This window comes from Parasteatoda tepidariorum, chromosome X1 (assembly GCF_043381705.1).
Source record: "Parasteatoda tepidariorum isolate YZ-2023 chromosome X1, CAS_Ptep_4.0, whole genome shotgun sequence".
Taxonomy (NCBI): Eukaryota; Metazoa; Arthropoda; class Arachnida; order Araneae; family Theridiidae; genus Parasteatoda; species Parasteatoda tepidariorum.
In genome coordinates, this window is record NC_092214.1 from 17,898,375 (window position 1) to 17,923,385 (window position 25,011).

Here is a 25,011-nt window from a genome sequence, read left to right on the forward strand (position 1 = left end):
AAGCTTAACATTGTTAAGTTTTATACACTGAAATTTGATAATTTTATAGTTCATATTGACAGAAATGAAAATATATATTCATGATGTATTCAAACAGTTTCCTTTTAAAGATATTATTATATATTTATGAAAACATAAAATGTAAAGTGATCTCATTGAAAAAAATATTTTCATGAAAAAATTATAATTTCCTCCATTGATTATGCGATAGTTATATGCAAATAAAGCAATGAATTATTCATATTTTTAAAAAGTTTTTGAAGTCATGATTTTGAAACGATTTCTTGAGTGGGTACGCCTAATCCATCAAAGAGTAAATATATGTTATGCAATAACAAAGTAGGATAACACTTCATATTTTTTAAAAGAAGGTTTCTTCATCTTTTCATATATTATGAAGTGTAGGACTCAGCTTAAAATAATACACCAGCATTGAGTTAAACAGATATAATTGTGTAAAATAAATCATTTCTTTTTATAGTGTTTTAAGTTTTAATTCTTTAACACCTTCTTTAGCTTTACTTTATTTACTCTCGTAGAACACTTACGTCTCACATATAATTCAAAAATCGTAACAGCTTCATATTACAGTTTTCTATGCCTCCAAATATGTATAGTCATTTGAAAAAATTTCACCTTTTCTCTAATATATTTTTACGTTAAAAAAATGTAAGCTACTGTTTCAATATTTTTCATAATATATTTATCCTCATAATTCTAAAATATAAATTAAAATAATTATTGACACCCATTATTGTTCCTATAATTTCCTAGTACTACTAAATGTGCGAAAATTATTAATCGCCTAGAATTATTATAAATATTATTAATCACAGAAAATTCACATAAGTGTGCATATTCATTTAAATCTTATGTGAATGAAGAGAATTCTTTAAATAAAAACGACCTTTGTCAATTGAAAGAACAAATAGTTTAAGTTAGATAAGGACAAAAAATACATCCAGGATCACAGTGGGTTCAACTACAAAACTTCAGTACTTCAAAACGCTTGGTGGAACGGCAAAATTGCTTGGTTGGGGAAGCCATGTGCAGTGAGTTTTCTGCAAACATAAACATACGAACAAAGATGCCCCTGCACAAATAACAAGATTCCAAAAGCAAAGAACTGAAGAAAATGTCCCTAAGTTGCCACGAGAAACAAACCAGCGACCCAATACATGTTACAAAACAATTGGTACCCCAATAAAAAACAAACTATTTGGATGCCGGTAAAGGGTTCAGAGATTATTGCCCGAGGAACATCCTGGACGAACCATAGATAGTTTTTCCTCTGCTTGTAAAGCAAATAGTTGGTTACTTTCATCCCAAAGATCTCCATGAAGGTTAGTTTGTCCTGATTTTCTGTGTAAAACATCCCTTATATTATGGGTTTGGTTAAAAATTACTACGCTGCGGCTCTAAACTATGAGGTAGCCGCAAGTCCGATATGGGTTGGCTGTTCAATCTGCGGGAGAAAATAAAAATAATACTGCAAACCTGAGCATTTATTAACCAAATAAATGAATCCGTAATCCAGTAGCTCTAACCAAATAACCAACTCATTACTCATTATTTCATTGTAGGTTTACTTGCGTTACTAAGCTTATTTCATTTCACTTCTTGCGACAGGTTAATTTTTTATTCAGTCTTACATTCATTTGTAGATTTGTATGTTTGAGTGGCTAATAATTCAAGGTTCAATTGAAGAATATATAGGACAAATTATAAGGGGGTATTAAGAAGAGTTTAAGGTGGGAATCGAACCGACTACCTCTAATTTTCAGAGAATTTTTCGAAAAACAATTTCCATCGGAAATAGGTGGGCCATTAAGTGGCATAGATTGTCATTTGTGTTGTATTTTAATTTGACGAGGGCTTACTAGTTAGTCTTGAACTAAGCAGACAAGCCTCAGAAGTTTTTTTTTTTAAAATAAATATTTTTATTGGATTGAATTCATTTATTTCAGTCCCGCAGTGGACTAATCGTTAAGACACGGTTCCCAGCAGATCACCGAAGTCAAGCATCACTGGCTACGGTCAGTGTGCGGGTGGGTGACCACTTGGATCAGTCTGCGTAGGGACCGAGGGTGTGCGGTATTGGTCCTCGTTAAACTGTGCTACCTTAAAGTGCTTGCCTTCGCGCGCAGGTCGTCGGGCTACCGAAGCGGGGGTGCCATCCCCTCCGCAAAGGATCAAAATTGTGATGGCATGTCTTCGGATCATCCTCCGGGATGTTTCCCAGACAGCCGCCAATAGCCCATTGTGCAGCTCTAGTGCGACGTAAATTAACAACAACAACAGCAATCATTTATTTCATTTTTACCTTCCAATTTTGTCTATTTAACCTTATCTTTACTACAGTTGAAGTTATGTTACAATCCGAAATCAAATTTTATTTTTAGTTTGTGTTACTTTTCAGATGAGTTTTAAGTTTTTAAGTTTTCAGATAAGTTTAAAGTTTTTTTCTGCTTCAGAATAATGAATCATTTATTTCGAAATCTAGTAAAGGCTAAATTAATGCTTTTAGGTATTTTTTGAATGAATAATAGTGATTTATTTTTTAAAAAAAAACACTAAGAATTTCATTTTGTCAAAAAATAATTCTGTTCTGTTTTCCTGTATATTTTGCAGATAAACCACTTATATTTTTTTTTTTCAAAAATATAAATTAAGTTTGATTATAAGGCTCATTTTAATTCATAATATTTGAATGATTAAAAAAAATATATAAGCATACATATAAATGCCACTGGAAACTTTTATAATATTGATTTATTAAGTTGACTTTTAAATACGCAGACTCGGATCTTCATCGACTAATTTGAAAATCAAAAGCAGTTTTTCGAAGCATATAAGAAACAAAAATGAAATAGAATGGTTGCGTTGAAAAAAAGCATGCATGAAAACGAAAAGGATGAGAGAGTAAGGATAAACTATGCAACCCAAAGATCTTTTTGGCGAGTTATGTTGGCGGCGTGATAGGCGCGATCTTCATCCTTACCACATTGTTTGGATCCAGCATTCAACTATCTACAATCCCATGTGCAAGTCGCATCTTTAAAAAGTAAAGGCTCTCAGCTGTGTTGACATATTTAAAGAATCGCCTCTTCAAATTAGAGATCTGATTTTAGGATAAGATTCGACATAGATCATTTTGACAGGTTCGATTTTTAATTTTTTAACGAGTTTATTTTTTTAAAAAATTATTTGCACAGCTATTTTACTATAAGCATTTTTTCTATCTCACTTGATTGCTAATTTATAGTAATCGAATACCTGGTGCGATGTTAAGAAATTTAGTGAATCGTTTCATTTTTTACTAAATAGTTTATTTAAAATTATTTTTTGTGTGCTAGGATTTATATTGTATTGTGAAAAGAAATATTTTCATTGGTAAACGAAATGTTGTGAATTTTTTACTCATCAGAAGTTCGGAAGTATCATCATTTTTAACTAGAAGTTTGTTTTGAATACAATTAAAATAGACTTAATTTTTTCTTATTCTTTTCTAAAGTAAATTAAAAATTTAAATGTTATAATTATTATACTGTAAGCAATATGAAGAGATTCATGGAAAACCGTAATTTAGCTAAATATAGTAATATTTAAAATAACTTTATAATTATTTGTCTTTCCTATTTACGTTAATTACATTTTTGAATTTAAAGATTTATAAATTCGTTTATTGTAATGAAATATTTATTTAAACTAAATTTTACTTTGTTGAATAAAACATAACTATAATTTAATCAACATATTATAAAATTCAATTTCTAATAACAGGAACGCTCTTCCGAAAAAATATAAATAAAATCAAGTTGGCTTGTTATAAAGTTTTATCTTCTTTGCTAGATAAAAAATAAGTTATGTTCATTATTTAAAATATTGATTTGATACAAATTAACTTTAAATACGAGGTTCTTTTTATAAATCCAGATGGCTGTTTGAAAACAAGAAAATTTATTTCATGGAAAAAATCTTAATTCTTAGATTTGTATTTGAAATTATTTAAGTTGAAGTTATCAAATAGCTTGAGCATATTTAGTTTTAAATTAAATTTCATTTCGAAATCAGCAATATATGTTATGTTGCTAAAATTGTATGCAATTTTTAAGAATTCATTTTTTCTTCAAATCATAGTTAATGCATTACTTATGTTAGCAAAATCAGGTGCACTGCGTCTGCTGTATCAGAATCAGTGTCAGAGTATTTAAAAATCGGTGCATTATCAGCATTATGCATATGTTGATGAAATCGAAATAGTACGGTCATACAGTTCATATAATATTGACAAATGCACAAAATATTAATTGACATAAATATAGTTTTATGATTTGTTTTAAATCACGAAAAATCTTCCTGTTTTCTCAGTAGTTGGAGTGCTCAATACCAATTAGTTAAATAATCAGAATTTTTCTAATATTCTGCATATGTTTACGGAGCTCTACGCACAAAATATCTCTGGTAATCATTATAAGTTTTAAAAAAATAATTTTTGATTTATTTTTGAATTTTTTTTTAAAATTAGAAACGTTTTTTTAAATTCAAAAATAATTTGATATCTTTCTTCAAAAATTTAATTAAAATAATTACTGGAAAATATCTTTTTTTGCTTTTATCTAAGTAAAAATAAAAGGAAAACTACATTCAAGTGTGTTAAACTTATTTTCACTTTTTTGTCAGCTAATAAAACAATTTCTTAGCTGAAATAGTGGTTATTTATTTATTTTTTTTTTTTGAAAAATCGTTTGAAAGTGCAACTTTTTTTTGAGCAAATGATTCATCAAAGTTCATCATTTCAGCGTAGTTTTACAATACTATAAAAAAATCGTTCCCAGTAAAAAATGTTTTATAAGAAACCAAGCTTCTTTTCAGGCAACAAATCATTTTATAACATTATTTAGAACGTTGTTTACTTGTAGAAATTTCAATGTGCAGTTTTTCACGCCTTAATCAAGTGTCAATCAGTAATCAATAAAATAGCTATCTAAAATCACATTCATTGCATTTCTGTAAGCAGATTTTAAGTGAAACCAAAATAGCTTAATAAACAGCTGTTAAAAGCTGGCAACAGGCGATAGTTATCTCTATTTTATGATTCACTCCTTTCTTTCAACTGATTTATCTTATCCGTATTATTAGCAACATTCTTTCTTGTCCCCAAATGTTTCCAAGTGTTAGAGACATTCTCTTATTTATCCTTATAGCTATCTTTAACTTAAATTGTTTTCCTTTAATTGCTTGAATACTCAATGTAACTAATTTATTTTAATTTCTTAGTCATGAGCTCTAAACAAACGTCATTTTACGTCCGAGCTGTTTCGAGGTTTTAAAAGAATTCTATTAATTTTTCTTATTAAAAGTTGAATAAATGTTTCAACTATGAAATCAAATTTTTTTTATACAATGTAAGCTACATGTAAATCTCATCGAATGTTTATTTTTAAACTGCTGCACATAGAATATTAGAAATGCATATTTTGTTGATTTATATAGCTCACCTGTAACTTAAACATATTAATAGAAAATTGTAATATATTATCAATAGAGATATAAGCAATTAAATGTGTTATTCATTTATTCTAAAGATGTATTGTGTTGTATTCTTAAAATTCAAAACAATAACATTAAATGAATTATGTTTACGTCTTAACCGTTTCTCAGTATTGAAACTCAATGTATTATTTATATGCATCCAAAAATATTGCATTCGTTTGATTATATGTTTATAAGATACTCTTTAATAGGAGATCCTAAAACAATATACTATATATTATAAAGTAATACTCTTCTTGTTTGGGATGCGTTTCAATATTGAAATTATTTTTTCTTAATAGTCTTTGATGGTTTTCTTCAAAATTGAGGTAAGTTATTTTTAAAAAGGCCCCACCTAGCATTTAGTTAATATTATCTGTATTCCTTACCGTAAATAATTGGGGTAAGTGAGATTACTTTTTATTTTGTTCGGAAAAGGACTTTAGTTATGATCGTAAGTATTATAAAAGTTTGAAATCCATATGTAAGTAATGGTTCTATCATTTAATTAAGGTTAACTGTGATTTTAAATTTTATCAATGTGTTACTTTAAAATTTGCTTTTCAAAGTTTTTAATTTACTTAAATATTGTTTAAAACTATATCATTTAAAATTTTTATATAATGCATTTTAAATAGCCTCATAGAAATTAAATAATACGTGGAAATAATAATTATTGGGGAATATATTTCTGCTAATAATTGATAGTTGCTTATTCGCATCTAAATATGCGCATGGCATTGGTTATATGAAGTTTATTAAAACTTTATTTATTTACTTATCAAAACCTCATTAAATCTGTCTTCACCTCAGATTGCCTAGGTGTGAAGTATTCACCTTATATTATATAAGTATTAACCTAACATTCACTTTAGGTATGAAACTAAAATTATGTTTCATAACTTTCTATATAAGAAATGTATTAAATCTAAAATAAAATTTTTAAACTATATAATTCACAGATTTGTTGCAAAATTTATGAGTAAGAAAAACTTTCTTTGAAACAAAACTCAAATAAAATTTTCATTTTTTAGCTTTTTTTTAAAGTTTAAGCATAGAAAATTGATCTGTAAAATCAATATCTTATGCTTAATCTTATAGATCCGTTTCCCATGCAATCGAAAGCTAAACTTGTTTATTAATTATTCTGCTTCGATGAAATACGTTTTGTTTCGTTTGACATTATTTTGTAATTTGTTTTTTCAAAGGTATTAAAGTTTTTGACGGACTTCTGAACGCGTTTTTTAAACAGTTTAGTAAAATGGTCTTGATGAAAACTTAAAGTGCGTGGTCGTTTATATATACACTAAGATATATATCGCACTATTGTCAAAAATCCCATTACCTTGCGTAGCATTAATATATTACGGTGATCAAATGTATTGAAGTTAATTACCATAGTTTATTTCCGGCAAATTATTGTTATAATCTAATAAATGTGTACGAAATTTTTACTTATTTTTTGTTTTGAATGCAAATATTTATAAACTAAAAATTCAAATGTGTATTATATTTAATAAAAAAGTAAGGAAATTTAAATGTCCAAAAAACGCTAATATTTCTTAAATTTTAGAAAAATGCTAACATACATTAAATTGAAAACAATGCAAAAACATTAATATAATTTAATCTTTAAAGATATTTATAAATACTTTTCCTAATTGTAATGAACTTTATCTCATCTTAATATTTCGTATATTAGTTAATCCTGACAATAATACAAGATAAAAATTTTGGTTGACTAAAATAAGATATGCCTATAACAAAAAGTTTAAAATTTATCTCAATTAAATTGGGCATAATTTGGCAAATTAAAACATGTATTTGTCAGTATTACAATTCTTACTTAACGTGAACAAGAGGCTTCCTGAAATAAATCTTATTCTATTTTTAGAATTTGTTTGATATTCAACAATAAAAGAAATGGAATGTAAAAACACATGTTGAGTAGTTAAATTAAAAAAAAGTTACATCATTCTTAATTGTCAACCACCGAGTGATCGTATTTGCAATTAAGTAATTTCTCACCTAACTTAGATACGAAAGAAGAATAATTTTGAAAAGCCGCTTTTACGAATCATAATAACGGGCTTATAGTGAAAGTGTTGCCTTGACCTTAACCATCTAACGAAGAGTGTCAAAAAATGAAAAAAAACCTGGCCTGTCGCCCAAGAGGATTGACGCGTGTGCTTTTTGATCCGTGATCATGCATACTAGCAAATTACAAACTTGCATCAAATAGTGTCTCATTTCATTAAGATGCGAATTCTTTCAATAGTGACATATCCGGATGTTTCTGCTCCTTAAATATGTCTGACAAGTAGGTAGGACCCGTGACCTTCAACAAGAGACTCAAGCTATTTTTATTTGATAAAGGAAATAAGTCCGCATCTTGCTTTCTCCTTTTTTTACATTCTTCCCGCCTTTTTTAAACTTCGTCTTAATGCAAATGAAGGCGTGGATAAATATATAGTTTGGTTTTGATAGATAAATGGGAAATGATATGGAGTAGTTAAAATTGATGAGAAGCTTTCCTTTATACCCTCAATGCCAAGTTTTTCTTTTTTTTCTTTTCTGCTAGCTCTTTCTTTTTGTTGCGCATTTATATTCTAAATAATTTTTTTTGTACTGATATGTGTGCTGCATTCTGATGCTAACCTATTCATTTCCACAACATTTCAAACGTGTAGCAACGTTTGTTAGCAGCAGTTTAAAAGACAAATGATCTAAATCCATCTTCATATCATTGATATTTAATTTTTATTTTTAATATTGCAGTTTTTTCAAAATAAATATTTATTTTCCTAAAGTTACCGTCATTTTCATTCCTTTCATACCGTTGAAAAACACCTAAGATAAGTTACGATGCATGAGTTTTTGAAATGAGTAATAGTTTAAGTGTTAGTAACTGCTTTTTCCAAACCTTTCTAGTGGTGGCTTTACTGAACAGTATATATATATATATACTGTTGTTGTTAAAAATAATAAATAATTCTAACTTTATTTTTTAATTGAAGATACTTTGGGATAGTTAACGTTATAAATTGTTGTAAAAAGTTTTTGATCCCCAATTATCTACCATCGTTTTATTCCCATACTACCATTTTATTTTAAACTAAAGACCTAATGTCTAAAGTATAAATTTGGTAATCTTTAATAGTTTATGTTTTCAATTTTGAAATCAAATATAGATAAAAGTATTAAAAGTTTATACCTGATGCATAAGAAACTGCAAATGTTAGCACCACATCAATGCATTTCAGTAATTAAAACTTTTAACGTTTAATGAATGTCGCCCGGAGTCGATATTTTTCTCTAAAATGGTTGTTTTACATATATTTATATAAATTTTGAATAATTGCAGTTCATGAATGGGGTTCGAAAGATTTGATTGGTCTTATTCAGAAACATTTAATTACTCATTTATATTTTCAAAAAAAGCCTAAATCTATTGTTAACATTAATATTAACAAATACTAGTTGTTTAGTTACTGGTTTTCCAATATTTTTCTAAGAGCAAGAAGATTGTGTAGGGCAAATGCAACGCTGTCAAACTAAGAGAACATAACTATGAAGAGGAGAGTCAGCTATGTTTATTAAAAAAGATGGATACGAAGACTATAAGGAGTTTAAATGTTACATCTTTAAAAGTTGATTGTTAACATACCATATTAACACGATCAGATTTTACACAATTCTAAAATATCTCTGAATAAATATGTTTCGATTGAGTAATAATATCTGGATGAGATTCTCACACTATAAAAAGCTTCACAAGAAACGCCTTGAACCTAGTTTATTATTTTCTCCCATCTTAATCTGTAATTTATTATGACATTAGATTGATTTTGATTCAGAATTCTCATACATGATTCATTTTTTTCTCTTTTTCTGAAGCAATGACTTTCATATAAAAAGAAAATCAAATCAACTTCCTTGTCTGGAACTAAAAACCTTAAAAATATTTTAAATTATTAGGGCGTGTGTTTAATTTAAAACTCTAAGCACGTTTTGAACGCTCTCTTAAGACCTACCTCCGTTATGTGTGCAAGATGAAGTTGGATCAAATCGGAATTCAGTTTACTCTCATTAATTAACGTCAATTAATGCAAAATTACCGAATGATTGTTTATAATTAAACGCTCGACGTTCCATCAAGCAGTGGAAGATATTTTTTCTTTCCTTATCTTTAGGGTGGAGTTCGTGATGTTGTAGGTTCAGCGGCATTCAGGAGAAACATATGTGTTGCCATTATTAAATATAGAAATTTTGAAGTCTTTGTAGATAAGATATTCTTTTATCTCTTAAGAAGTAATGGGTTGTATTTCGAATGGATTCGTGACTTCGTAATGACATACCTTTTCAGTTGAACGGCGATAAGTCTTTATGGGAATGGGTGGCCAATGTTTGTATAACCTATCATTATGACATTCACTTGTTTTAGTCTCTCTTGGTAATATATTGTGTTAGATGAACATCTTCACATAAATCTCGGTTTTTTGTGACTTTCCGTGTATGCGGTTTACGGAAAGACTAATTTTTTTGTACTGCGTCAATTCGTAGAGCACAATTACTCGCAGCGACATTTCACTGTGGCCACATTTCGTATCAAAAACAACTCGTCTTGGACGCAATACGTCTCAGTAACGAACTGTAGTGGGCACAATTAATCGCGATGACAATTTAGTGTGAGTACAATTAATCGCAAGCCTAATTAGTCGCAGGTACAACTCATCGAAGCAAAAATTCGCCGTGGTCACAATTCGAAAAACTCGTCGCGACGGCAATTCGTCAAGGCTTAGACAAGATAAGTGCAAATTAAAAAAATATATTTTACAATCAATGTATATCTTTTTCACGAAATTATTAAGTTAGGCTCTAAGGAGTCTAAGGACTAGCAATTCAAAAATTAAAGAGATTTAGTTACGCAAATATTGCTTATAATCCTCTTTTCCTTTTTTTTTTGTAAGTAATTTTTTGCAAATCACAAACATGTGGTTATTAAATATTTGAATTGCCACAAATTAAATAATTAGTTAGCTTTTGTATACAAGTCAAGATTTTTGGTTCATAATTGATGAATTTCATCGAAAGCGCAAGAAATAGTGCTCGGACGAATTGTCGCTACTACCACTTGTGACTGCGAGGCATTTGCCCACGAGAAAATGTCGTTGCGACGAGTTCTGCCCGTGATGAATTGTCTTCGCGACGATTTGTGGCTGCGCTGAATTGTCTCTGTGACGAATTGTGACTATGACGAATTGTCCTTGGATGAATTCTACACGATGAATTTTCCCACGACGAATTGTGTGTGACGATTTGACGCAACAACTTTCCAATCGCGATTGCTGTTCAAAACAATCAGCTTTAATTCCAATGGTAGAAATAAAGTTTCTAATCTAGTAATTTTACTTTTAGCGCTACCACGACGACAATTTAATTGCTTAAAATTCTCTACACATTGTTCATTAATCATTGATTTATCAAAGATTAGTGATCTCGATGTAGTTACGTTTACCCGAAATCGAAACAAAGAATATTCAATCCCGAAGTTATGACTGCTACGACGAAGTTATGACGACAGCAATGCATGCGAAAACTATAACGATCAATAAAATAGTATTTTTGAATTATAGCTGGTGTTAGAGCTTCGACTTGAAGGACCAATTACGTTGTTGTCGTTGATTAAATGGACTTTGCAAAATATTTGAACGACCTAAATTAAATAATTAGCTTTTGTAGCTAAGTCAAGATTTTTGTCTTCATAATTGATGTATTTCATCGAAAGAGCAAGAAGTAGTGCCTGAACGTATTATCGCTACGACTAGTCGTGCCTGCGACGAGTTGCGCTCACGACAATGTCGTTGCGACGAGTTGTCTTCGCAACCCGTGATGAATTGTCTTCGCAACGAATTGTGGTTCCCACGATGAATTGTCGCTGTGACGAATTGTGACTAAGACTAATTGTCCATGCCATGAATTCTACACGATGAATTGTCTAACGATGAATTGTGTGTGACGAATTGACGTAACACCCTAATTTTGTTGTTATGATGTAGCTTTTTTTAAGTATTTAAAGATTAATTTGATGTATAAAATCACTTAAGGGGTTATCCAAAAATTGAGTGTTCATTTTAACAATTTTAAACTTTCCTGTTTTACTGTCATCAAGAGCAGTCTTTTCTAACAGACATTTTTTTTCAAGCTATCGAGCGTAAACTTTTCTAACTTTTCGAGCAAGAACTTATTTTGTAAAAATAAGTACTCAAAGTAAACGTCATGTTATAATTTTCGTTATTGAAATTCTGCAACTTGAGTAGCCAGCTGTTTCTATCTAGCCTAAAGTTAAAATGACCAACTTTGATTTAGAATCGATTTTCAAAAACCTCTTTTATTTGACTCCGCACTGAAAAAAATTAGGTTAAAACTACAATAAAATAGTAAAATTTACAGTGTTTCCGACTCTGTAGGAACACGAAAAATCTCCATTACTTTTTATCGAAATGGATTGATAATGATGTTGGTAACATTAACAATAAAATCCTGTTTTATAATATGTGATAATATTTCGTAAATTTAGTAGTTTCATCATGATACTTCAAATTATGGCATAAAAACGATTTATTCTGTTAATTTTACTTTTCAGTTTTGTATTTCTACCAAATGTATACTAATAGGAATGTAATTTTGAAAAGCAGACTTCCCGGTAAACCTTTACCGAAAGGAAAAACTACCACTACCGTATATTTTGATTTTATTAACTAGAATTTTTTTGCTTCACCCGAGGAGTTATTACTATATATTAAGGTAATTTTCCCGAAATTGTTTTTCAGTGTGGTATTTTTTGAAGTCTAAAAATTGAATTTTTGAAATTGAATGAGTATTTAAAAAAACTTGGTAAAAAAATATATGCATATAGACAATAATAGAAAATTTTATAAGTCGTTGCAGTAACTGTTTGCTGTAACCGAGGAAAGAAACTGTTTTCACAAATATGAGCCATTATTGATATCACGCATTTGAAGTTTTGAAAATAATGTCCCTACTTAAAATCACTTTTAAACTTGACCGTAAAAATATATGAAATAAGTAGTTTAATAAAAAATATACGATAATTATCTGTTATATTTCTTACAGTGCTAACGGAAGCGTTAAAGCGTTTAGAATAATCAAAACAGGCAACTCCTCACTTTTTTTTTTCTTTTTAGTAAAATGAATGCTTTTCGAATTTTAAGGTGAAATAAGATGTTTTAGTTACTCTCAATTATTTGTGTACTTGAGCATATAAAATTACAAACCATCTCAAGAGTTTTAAGATTTAAAAAAGAAAAAAAAAACTTACAAAGAATATTTTCTTTTAATATATGTACCTTGAAACGCCCTAGTGACCTTTAATTTTTAATTCCTTTTTTCTTTGGTTATTTTCCACTTTCTTCTCCCTTTTATGTTTTCATCAAACATAGCATAGAACCACTTAATTTTGTCACCTTTAATATCACATGCGTTTTTTTATTGAGTATTGTACAATATATGAAACAAGCATGTTTATTTATAGAAAATAATAACGTAAAACAATTGGTACAAATGATCTATTTTAATTTTAATGCATAAGCAGAAATATCTGACGATGCGTAGAAGGCGAATACAAGAACTCCTACGTACAAATTTAATATTTTAGAGAGGGCGTATTTAACGTCCGAATTCCATCAAGTCGTGACTTCCATATGTATTTCCCACAATAATGATTTACTCCCACTATATTTTGTTATTAATTAGATTTATTTCCGAATGCATTAAGTTTTAAAAAATAAATCGAGTTTTCTGTGAATTGAGATACCGTTTAGCAACTGAATTTAATGTTGACTTAAGATTTCTTGGTTATCAATGTCATGTGAATATCTTTTTCCTAAACAATATTTTGTTTCATTTTTAAATATTTTTAGAAAATATTTTTAAACTGTAGAATACAACTTCTAAAGCAATTTCAAAATATTTCTATATTATTATAGTCTTATGAAAATAAATTTTTAAAAAATAAGAGTTTATTTAACTTTCCCACTCGTGTATTGTGCTAAACATTAAAAATAAGCTTAGTCTTTTATGTTTTTTTTCATTAGTAACAAAAATGTATGGTATCTTTTCTATTTCTTTGTCGTATGCAATTATGAACATATCTGACTTTTCATTGCTTTACGATAATCTCTTTTTATTATATCAAAAAAGCTGCGCATTCCTAAGAAAATTTTTTAATTAATTTTGTAAATAATAAATAGAAAAATATTAATTTTTTTTTAAATTTAAGTATTATTAAAAGAATATTTTATAATAATAAAACAGTACTTGAAGATACAATTTATTTTTTCCGGCATTATTAAATAACTTATCTCAAATATCAGAAGTTAAACTTTTAATTAGTAATGAATTGTGTTAAAATTAATGACTGAAACTTCATTCTTTTTTTGGCATGGTCGCTATGAAACCTTGAATTCAGTTGCTCTTAATGGATTTTTCATTTTTTGTTTGTTTGATAAAACGTTAAAGAAGCAGCGAGTGAATCATTGAAGAAGCACGAACGATACTATCAGTTTACGAACCTATCAGTTCTACTTCCGGCTTGAAAGTATTTACAACGCATCCATTAAAGAACTAAATAAGTCTTCATTGAATGAGAGAAGAAAAAGATTACGATGCGTTTACTGACGTAATCTGTTGAATTATAAAAGGCTGCAAATTTCTTTTTTAATCACTATTTCATTCATACTTGACTGGCAGGGAAAGACAATCGCGGTCTGAATATTTTAATTCTTTCTTCTGAAACTGAAGGATTTTCTTCGAGGCAATTTAATTTTTTTTTGTCGCTGGTTTTCAATAAGGTAAGATTAATTTATATTTTCATATGTGTTTTAAATCTATTTGTTAGTCCTATCAATTTGTTATTCGAATTTATTTATTACTCCATTATATTTTTTAAAGTTAACTTGCTGGCAGTATTGCCTTTTAAACAGCAGTGTCTTTCAAAAAAGCAAGATTTTTTTTATGCTCTCATAAATTGTAATATCTTATGAACAACGATGAAAAGATTTGTTGTTAAGAGTTCTATTTAAGTTTATTGTTGGTTTTCTAGTTTTCATTTTTATGATGAGATTTTATTTAACCTATTAACTCTTTTTTTTTAAAAAAATTTCGTTTTAAATGAAATATCAACTTCAAATCGGCCGAAAAACTTTTTGTTTCCCTTTAAAAGCATGGAAAGTTTTTAGAATGTAATTTAAAGTGTCAAAAATATGATTAAGGTCATTTGCTGATTTTAATTATTTAAACTGATTTCGATATTTTTCTTATAAATAACTCCGCCCTAATATTTAATAGATATTTTGAATATGGCACTTCATTGTTATGATGTCTTTTAAATTATAATGCTGATCATTATTACCTGAAAAGAAAATATATTTTGTGTGCTCCAATTAGTCATTAGTATTTAAGAAAAATCTAGGAGAAATTGTGTGTTTCTGGAATGTTTTTTTTTTCGATTTATTTATTATTTATGGGGCTTCATTTATGTCATATTTTTCAATCTCACCTCTAGTACATAAATGATAGCCGTGCAATTAACTAGAAAATTACTAAAATTTTACCTGAATTTTTTTTAATTTGAAAAAGTAGTAGCAGTTTGAAACACAAGCAAAAATTGCTAATATTTATTAAATCTAAAAATATGTACGATTTCAAGAAAAAAGTACTCGTGCAATAAATTTTACATGACTATATTCTAAATATAAATGAATTAATGTTGAACAAAGCATAACTTCGGCAAAGAAACTTTGGAAATAAACTTTAATTTAAAAAAGGCAAAGTTATAAAGAGTACGTTTGATACATACTGTCATTATTAAAACACATTGAATATTTAATAACTGAACTTGACATTAAAGCATCAAATGTCGAAAAAATAAGGGAAATTATTTAAATACTTAATTCAAAATCATGCAAATAATGATTCTAATCATTGATCAAATTTTTATCACCTGAAGAAAGATTTAAATAATGTTTCTAAGGTTGCTTAGAATTGTTAACCTCTAATCGAAATATAACAGCTAATCAAATAGTGAGACTGGTGATAAAAGGATTGTAAAGCCTTCTGGATTACTTTCAAGATATTTAAGAGCATATTTAGTTGTTTTAAGAGTTTATCCCTCCAGTATTTTTGCATTATCTCATAAAATTCAAGCATCTCAGTTTTCCACATTCTATTTTTTCAAACTTTTAAAGATTTCTTTTTCGAAAACATTTAAGTTTTTGAGTGAGTACATGAAAATTGGCAGTTATATTTCTGTTTTTAATGAGTAGTAAAATATTCGCTTCCTCTTTTTAGTGTTAAATAAATAACTACTTCAAGATAAAATGCATTATATTCGGTGTTTATAATTAAACACCTCAGACATGTGACAGTCGTAATTGAAAAATAATGGATGCAATGTGAAAGAATATTTTGCGAATCTTTTTTGTTCCACTGGTGCGGCTTAATTCATTTACGAACCATACTATTTGAAACGTTAGACTGGATGCTTAAATATGAATACTCAAATTAATAGTGTAATTCAGCAGATAAGGAAAATTAACACCAACGAAAAATCTTAACTCTTGTGTTCCCTTTAGTACCAAGGCGTTTTTAAGTTGAATTTTATCTTTTTCATGTCATACGCATCTCTTTTTTTATACTGATATGTATGCATTTATTTTCTTATTTAACTTTCTTATTTAAATATTGATTACAAATTTCCCATTTTGGTGAGTATTGGTATCCCCGCTGTATCTTCTTTCCCATATCGCCTTATGTTTATTCACGAAATTTAGTGGCATTTCGAAGTCAAACTATAGATATCTCTGAGTGGACTTAGTTTAATTATAAATGCCCATATTTATAACAACCTACGAAAAATAAACAACACTATTTAAAAGTTTCCTTAAAGAATATTTTATTTCTTATATAAATCTTTAATATAATTATTCAATTAAAAAATATATCAAATAGTTTAATAAACTATAAGTGTTTTAAAAGTAAATATATGATAACAGTTTAATAGTCATAAGGCTATTTCCAACACGTGATTTATGTTCTAAGATATAAACAGCAACTGAAAGTTGATTTTTCCATATTTCATAAATAAGATTTATTCGTAATTTGTACGAGGTGTACTTATCAGCTAAAGTTTATACAAATTCCTAAACGAAGTGTCATGAATTTCCAATGAATATGAATACCTTATATATGAATGAATATGAAATATTTTTGAGTTCTTTAAAAACTTTTAAACTTTTATATCATTTTACAAACGTGCTTTCTTAATTTTGAAGGAGTTGAAGTAATAAGCCACGCTATTGGAAAAGTGTTTTTTAAGAGCCGATTTATGAGAAAACACCACGATTTACATCAATAATGCTTTTGACGATGACTTCCGTATCGATATCAAAGAAATAAAATCGTCACATTTTGGTGACAACCGGGTTGTGCTGCGCGAAAAAAGAAAAGAAAGAAAAGGGACCAACTAAAAACACATAATTCATAGCCACTCCCAGGCAAATCACTACATCTTCTTTTTTGTTCAATTCTTACTAGCACAAAAACGAGTAGTAGTTAGCGAAAACAAGTATCATTACTAAAATATCTGTTTTTGAGTTAAATGCTGTGCACTAATAGAAATTTTGGAAAACTATTAGAAACAGATATCAATATCTAATTTTACAAAATTTATGACTTGCCTTTATATTACCCTTCTTTCTTAAACATACAAAAAAATTTGAGAAAATATATTTTTATGTCTAGATTAAAACCTTCAATTCATTAAAAATGAATTAACATCATTAGGCAGTTAAACAACGATCGACAGTAAAAGATTTCATTGGGTTTTCTGATATTTTTTACGCTTTTAACAAACTGCCTTAAAAGTTTAAAAAACATTCTAGTAAAAAGTGACTGTATAATGCATTGTTATTAATTTTTATTTTTTAAAAATTTAATACGAAGTACCATGATTTTTGAAAAAGTTATATTTTTTAATCCTTTACCTCCCGCTTTGAAAAGACCTCCCGCACTGAACTTTTTCAGTTAATCACTCACCTAAAATGTCACCCTATAAAACGGCTGAGACAGTTTTATCAGTTCTTTGTGACACTGACCTACAGCATATTCAATTCAGTGATTTCACTTTCTTATCCGTTTTATTGTAGATAAAAAGCTTTCGTTATCAAAATTCAGAATTTATTGAATTCGAAAAATCTTTGTAAGGGCAACTCTCAAGAGGTGATAGCATAACACACATCTAAAATTAAAGTTCTGACAACCATGAAATTTAAATTTTATGCACCGTAAAAATTTTAAGAGTGAACTCTAAAACTCTAGTAAGTAAAATTAATATAAATTGTTGTAAAAGTGTTCTATAAATACCTTTAAACAATATTTTTTCCAACCAAAAGGGCCATGATATATATATATATATATATCAGGTNATATATATATATATATATATATTATGAAATAGTGTCCAGGTGTTTACAAAGAGTATAGAATTTAAATAGGATGGTTACTTTTTATTTTAAATCCGTCGGTGAACAAACTGCCAATTTTTTTTGGGTTTACGACTACTGATGTTCAACTTCATAGACTTGTAATTTTGAACCCAATGTAGAAGACAAGGGAAACTCCTGGATCAAGTATTGGGAAAAACTTACCATCGTGCCGGACTTTTTTGATGGAACTAAACCGCATTTGCCTCACATGGAGAGGAAAACCTCCCACGGTTAGGCTGACGGCAAGAGGACTGTAACCCATGACCAGTCTTCCACTTAGGATATTTCACGTCTGCACCGCGGTCGGTGCAAGCCAGATGCGGAATTCGTATAGCTCAGCCACCGTTGGGATTCAAACCTGGTTCACCTCATGGGAAGGCGAATGCTCTAACCCCTGAGCCACCATGGTTCAAGATGGTTACTTGATAATATCCTTCACGGAATGTTAATATAATAAAGCAATTAAAAATTTAAATATTATATTGTTATGCATTTTGTTTCTAAAATCATTCACTTTCTATAAAAAATGTTTAAAATAGATTCTATTAAAATAATTAAATAAAAATCTGTCAAAATTAATAATAATCAAATCATTAATAATAATAAAATAAAAATCTGCCTTTTTAATTTTCTCGTTTTTAAGGTATAGCTTTCGCTCCTAAGAAATCTAATACGAGACGAATATCGTGTTCTTGCGTTCTAATGTTTTTCAAGCGATCTATTCAAAAATCTCTCTTCAACTTATCTGTCAAGTTGTTTAGCATTTCGGGAGTTTAAGATCTCCTCCTCTAAGCCGATGCATTAATAACTGACCGATAATATTAACGAAATAATTAATTTTTATTAAATCGTTATCAAGATACGAGTTATTTAATTACGTCAGATTCGCCTACTTGTAATATGCATTCTCCCTAAACCTGTTCTGAAACTTTTAACGAATAATTAATTATTAAATCATAATTTCACAGGTCAAAAGTGTACCTATTAATTAAAGTTACATTAATTTTCGTTTATTTGTTGATATTCATTTTTGTGTCTATTTATTTTCATATCGTATTTTATTTTATTTTGCAACCGTCGTTGAACAGCCGACCAATTTTTGAGTTTACGACTACTAATGTTCAAATCTCTAGCCTTGTAATTTTAAACCCATTCCAGAAGACAAGGGAATTCCTGGATCAAGTATTGAGAGAAATTTGCCTTCGTGGAGGACTTTTTGATCGAACTAACCCTCATTTGCGTTACTTGAAGAGGAAGACCAATAAATCCTCCCATGCTTAGCCTCGTGGCAAAGGGACTTGAACCCATGATCCGTCTACCACTGAGGATATTTCACGTTAGCACTGTGGTCGGATCAAGACTGTTGCGGACTCGTATCCACCAACTTTCGCTGGGATTCGAACCCGATTCACCTTATTGGAAGGCAAACGCTCTATCCCCTAAACCATCGCGGCGCGATATATCGTATTGCATTGATATCTCAAATTTAACTATGAGTAAATAAAGTTATTGTATAGAATACGATATTATTTTTATTTAGTTATAAAAGCACGCCATACCGCGTTTAAGAGGACATTTATTATAGCGTCTTCTTAAGGAATTTGATATTGTTAGAAGAAATATTAATAGTATTATAGAATATTGTTGATAGAAATGTTATACGTGATTCATGCAGTTTCGTAGTTCTAGTTGTTTGTTAATAGAACTCAAATAATAATTCGTTGAGCAAGATTTCTTGCTATTTCAGGGTGTTGGAATTCTCAGAAAATTATTTTGGCTACGAATTATCAGCAATAGTTTTAATGATCTCATTGATTATCTTTTTTTAAGAAGTTCTTTTTCAACTCATAATTTTTGTTATTTTTGCTGAAAAATTAAATCAAACGTATTTAATTTTATATAACTTTTAAATTTGTATTATTACTGTAACAATTAAATTTGTAAAACTTGCACCAATCAGATTTTAAAGATTGAACTTTGTTTTTTTACTAAACAAAAAATAGATGTCAGTAAAATCTTCGTATCGCACTACTCAAAAAAGAAACAAATACCAATATCTTTTGTTAACTTTTAATGTTTACCAAATTTGTGCTGTGAGATAACTGATTTTAATAGAAAATGACAAACTCTTCCATTACCAGTCTTAAGCTGGAACAACAATTCATCCACATGTTCTAGAAACATCAACACATGACGACTCTGAACAAGTGGATGTTCTTCTATTCTCTGGACGGAAATAATGCCGAAGAAAACTTTCAGGAAGAATAAAATTTCTGTCAAGTAGCATAAGAAAATACAGCTATTGGCTACTTTCCAAATGGAACTTTGGATCAAAGCGAAAACTGATAGTGTTGTGTATGTTAATGGGTTATAATGTCGTCATTTGTTTGTCGAATTTTACTAAATCTTAAGTTCTTTGAACCTTAATGATGTTTTATCTAAGTTTTGGTGATTTTGTGGATATTTATCGTTAATTAAGAATTAAAGGTGTACTTCCAATCAATCAATAAAATATGTTTTGTAATATTTAGGAGTTATCAATTGTGACATAATGGTTACTAGAATGAGGCTGTGTGTTTTATAAGTTGATGACTTATATAAATAAACTGAGTAGATATTTTTGTGTAATCTTTTCTTGCATTTTATGTTATAAAAGGGTTAATAATATTGACTATATATTTAATAACAGATAAAAAGACTAAAAGTAGTATTGTTAAGTTTCTTTAGATAAAGTATTTTCAGTTACTTTTTTTGCGCGAGAAAAATAAATTTGAGGGTCAAAGGTTTTTTTTTAATTTAAGGGTTAAAGAGTTTTAAAATTTAAGGGTCAAAAATGTAAGTTAAAATTTGCTTTACACGTAGTGGTAGTGCTAGCATCTCAGCACCTTAAAAAATATTTTAAGGGGGCTTCAAAAAATAGAATCTACGCAGGATACTCATTGAACTTAGCATTTACTAATTATGAGATAATAATTCATGCAGGATCAGATTTAGCGGGAATGATTTATTTTATTTCAATGTGTTGTTTGAAGATGCGTCTCTTTTTTTATTAAAATTAATAGTTAAATTTATGAATGATGTTTATGACTAAATATGAACAAATAGAAATGTATAAAAAGAACTGTATTTGCAACAATTTTAAAGTACAAAAATAAATAATATTTGTGAAGAATTCAAAAATTTGGTTTTGTACATTAACTTATTTTGTGCATCAAATAAAATATTAAATTATTTTATTTAAAATTGAAATTAAAGAAAAAAAGGTAAGTAGGAGCTTTTTAAAAAAATACAATTATAGTAACAAATATAGTAACAAATTTCAAAGGGATTAAATCAGCCTTATCAAACTGCTTTATGTCAGCATTCTTTCATAACTTAAATAAATTATAAAGAGGTCTGCTAATAATATATATTAAGAAGTAAAGATAATTAATCTATTAAATTATCCTGAGTGTTGATAAGCAGCATTTATCTTATCAAAGAAATACAAATATATGGATATTGAGTGTTAAATACTTGTCACATATGTCTAGGAACAGCTGTTTCAAATAATTAATGTATCAGCTAACCATGAGAAAATGCTCATGACATTCTCAAAAGTGAATGATTTTCGAATGGATCGCTGCCACCAAAATAATTATTCTAGTTTTCCTTGTACAGATTCATATCACGTGATAGAAAAGAAGGGGAAAACATCGTCCCCACTGTCATGGAGGCACTTAAGGGTTTTAAGGTAGAAAATTCTTTGTTCCTGACATATATTTCAAGGTAGAAACTTAATACAAATGCTCGGCTCAGGTGGTCTTTACCTAAAGAAATATCCTTACCCCACCCTTTAACTGATTAAATCATCAGATAGATTGTAATTACGATTCTCGCATCAATCTAAAGATCTATTAGCAAGGTTGGGAATGTAGAAAAGACAACTTTTGATACCTAAGAGATATGAAGACATATTTATTTAAGTAATACGCATGGTAGATATTATTTGGAATTCAACGATTGTCCTAAAGAGGTAATTAGGCGTAATTAAAACACTGTAATAGCTATGACGCATAAATTCTAACCATGACTTACGTAAAGGTTGCTGATGAACGACAATTCTAAATAAAAATTAATATTTACACAGTTGAGCTTTATAAATATGCAATATTAATTAAGTAATTTGAATTCGAAAGCTATAATCAACATTGCATGTTTATCGTGCTTGGATGCCATATTTGGTTTTTTTTAACTTATTCGATTTAGTTGTTCTTTAATACAAAAAAGATACTTTATTTTCACCAATAAATTTAGTTTACTGCTACAGATGTCACGTCATCGAAAGCATTCATAAATTTTTTGAACTCAGTTAAGTTTTTTATTTATTTGAGCTTATCTGTATAATTTTAAACAAAATGGCATAGAAATCAAGAGTTCTGAGTAAGTTTTTAATAAAGAACTTAAAAAAAGCAAAATATTTAGATCAGTAAAATACTTTTCCAAACAAAAAAAAAAATAATTTTATAATTTGTTGCATATTGCATGAAGTCTGTTTCTAAATTCTACATCCCGTTTGAGTATAACTAAAGTTTGTACTTGTTGAAAATGGTTTATTTTGATATAGAAGGTAGAATTATACGTGTGTTTTAATAGGCGCTTATGTCAAAAGGTCAGAAACAATTTAAATCGCTTCGATGGAAATCGTACTAGACATTCCTAAATAACAAGGAAACTTCTTAACGACATGACTATAAATTTTTGCTATCATTATTGAATATAAATGAAGACCGATTCGTAGACCATTCATTTAATGCATAAAGACTAGTGGGACTAAATAGCTAAGAGAAGTCGTAGAACCTTGAAATCGAGAATTTATAGTGACCTTTTGGCATCGAAATTTAATGGAAAGAATCGTTGCTTTTTGGACAATAAAGAGGCTTTTAAGTCACCTCTAGATTATTTAGATAACAAAGATCAAAAGGGGTATTTTATTTAGTTTATCGAATTCGAAGGTAATTGAAATTCCAAGAAGTAATAGAATGCCCTTAGCCTTGCGTGATATTTCTGTCAGACAGTCTTTACCATTTTACGTGTCATTTGCACATAATTTTTCTGTTTTATCCGCTTTTTTAAGTTTCTGCTTTCTTCTTCCTTTATATTAAAAAACAATTAAAGTAGTTTTCTAAAAGCTTCTGGTCTCATATATGTTGACTATATTGTCTCATAAACATATGTTAGTCATGATTTTGAATCTTTCCTTTGGCGCGTCCTACCTGAAACGGTGGATGGTACAAAAAAATACCATTGACGCATTTTTTGAAAATTGTTATGTAGAATTATTAAATAAAGACAAATGCATTTTTAGTTTCTAACTTAAGAATGTTTATTTTGAAACCATATTTTTTTTAAATTATATATCTTGACTGTCAATTTAGGAAATAAATTTGATATTTTCCCCTTATATTCTTCCTTTTCTTTCGAAAGTTTTCAATTTAACTCTGGAAAGTGTATCATTATTTTGTGCTAAGTATTAAAATACAATAGTACTCATTGTTAATACGATAAAAAATTAGAAGAATTATATATCTTTTATTTTCTCCTTTTTTCCTCGAATGTTCTAAATAAGATCTTTTTTAAATTCTGAACAGCAAGGGAGTCACAAGTATTCCATGTCTGTAACATACTCCTTTATAATGCCAACACTAGATTATTTCTTGGACGAACACTTAGGTTTTGTTAACAATGCCGAACGCGACCAGTTTATATTAAAGTTGATAAACTTTTTGAATGTATTACGTAATAATTCTTTTAATTTGAATTGAAGATCTAGTTTTGTTTAAGAGTGTAAACTTTTCAATAAAACCAAAAACTAAAATCAGAATTTAATCCTTCTTCCTTGAAACAATTGAGTACGTAAATTCACGACGTGCTTTTTTTTATTTCTTAAATGCGTAAAATCACTTACAACGAGTAAAAGTTGCAACATTCGCCGAAGAATAAATTTCCACATTTAAAAAACTTGCTCATATTTCGATTTAAATAAAATTGCAGTGTACTAAGTCTATAATCTTTCTTATGAAATATTTTTTATTACACTTTACAAAATTGTAAAACTCTTTGTTTAAAGGTTATAAATAAATAAAAAAAATACTAATGTTTCAAAAGCAATATGAAGTCACAAAAACTGATGTTCTAAAGACGTTAAAATGTTTATCATTTAATAAACATTTTATAAATTTACTCAGAGCGAATTAATTTTTTTTCACGTACACTTTACAATGCGGAGCAAATTATTTCTTATTAATAAATTTAGATTTTTTTTCTCCATACAATAATTACTCAAGTCAAAGTATTCCCACTCTCCGCTTCTTATAGAGAATAGCTTCTCGTGTCTCCTAGATTCAATACTTAAAATAGAACCTCCATATTTTCTATTTTTGTTCTAATTTTATGCTGAATTATTTTGAAAAAAGATTTTTTCCATTTCCTAAAACATTCTTTTCCGAGTACTCATAAACAATATCCTTACATCTCACTTGTTTATTTACATATCATTCCCACTAGCATTTCACTGGAAAGACTTCTCATAAAACAGATAAATATAGCAGCTCATGGGTAATTCATTTTTCGTGATTTATTTTCCATGAAGTATCAATTTTAGGATGTCTTTCTCCGGCATGCTGCAATATATATTAAATGAACTACCAAAACAGAGACGGATTTTTTCCTCAAACAATGCAATATCCGTTGTAATGAAAATAAAGCGAACTTGAAGCGACAGAGCTCATTAATCTCATGCATTCATAAAATGTTATTAAATAATATTTGTGTTCACGGACAATTACATTATTGAGTAAATAACTTACTTTCGTTAAATTAAAGCAGACATATTTCATAAATAAGCTTGAAACGTTGCGTACAAAACATT

The 25,011-nt window shown here is 28.6% G+C and overlaps 2 protein-coding genes across 2 annotated transcripts in view; one reads left to right on the plus strand and one right to left on the minus strand.

Moving 5' to 3' along the window:
- LOC107455465 (synapsin) overlaps positions 1-25,011 on the minus strand; it is a 283,672-nt gene that overhangs the window by 72,351 nt on the left and 186,310 nt on the right. The gene's annotated exons all lie outside the window — the stretch shown is intronic.
- The window catches only part of LOC107455474 (Tissue inhibitor of metalloproteases), a gene marked incomplete in the record, with an annotated part of 59,116 nt that continues 37,003 nt past the window's right edge, over positions 2,899-25,011 (plus strand). The window contains 1 exon segment of the mRNA XM_043040305.2: positions 2,899-3,161.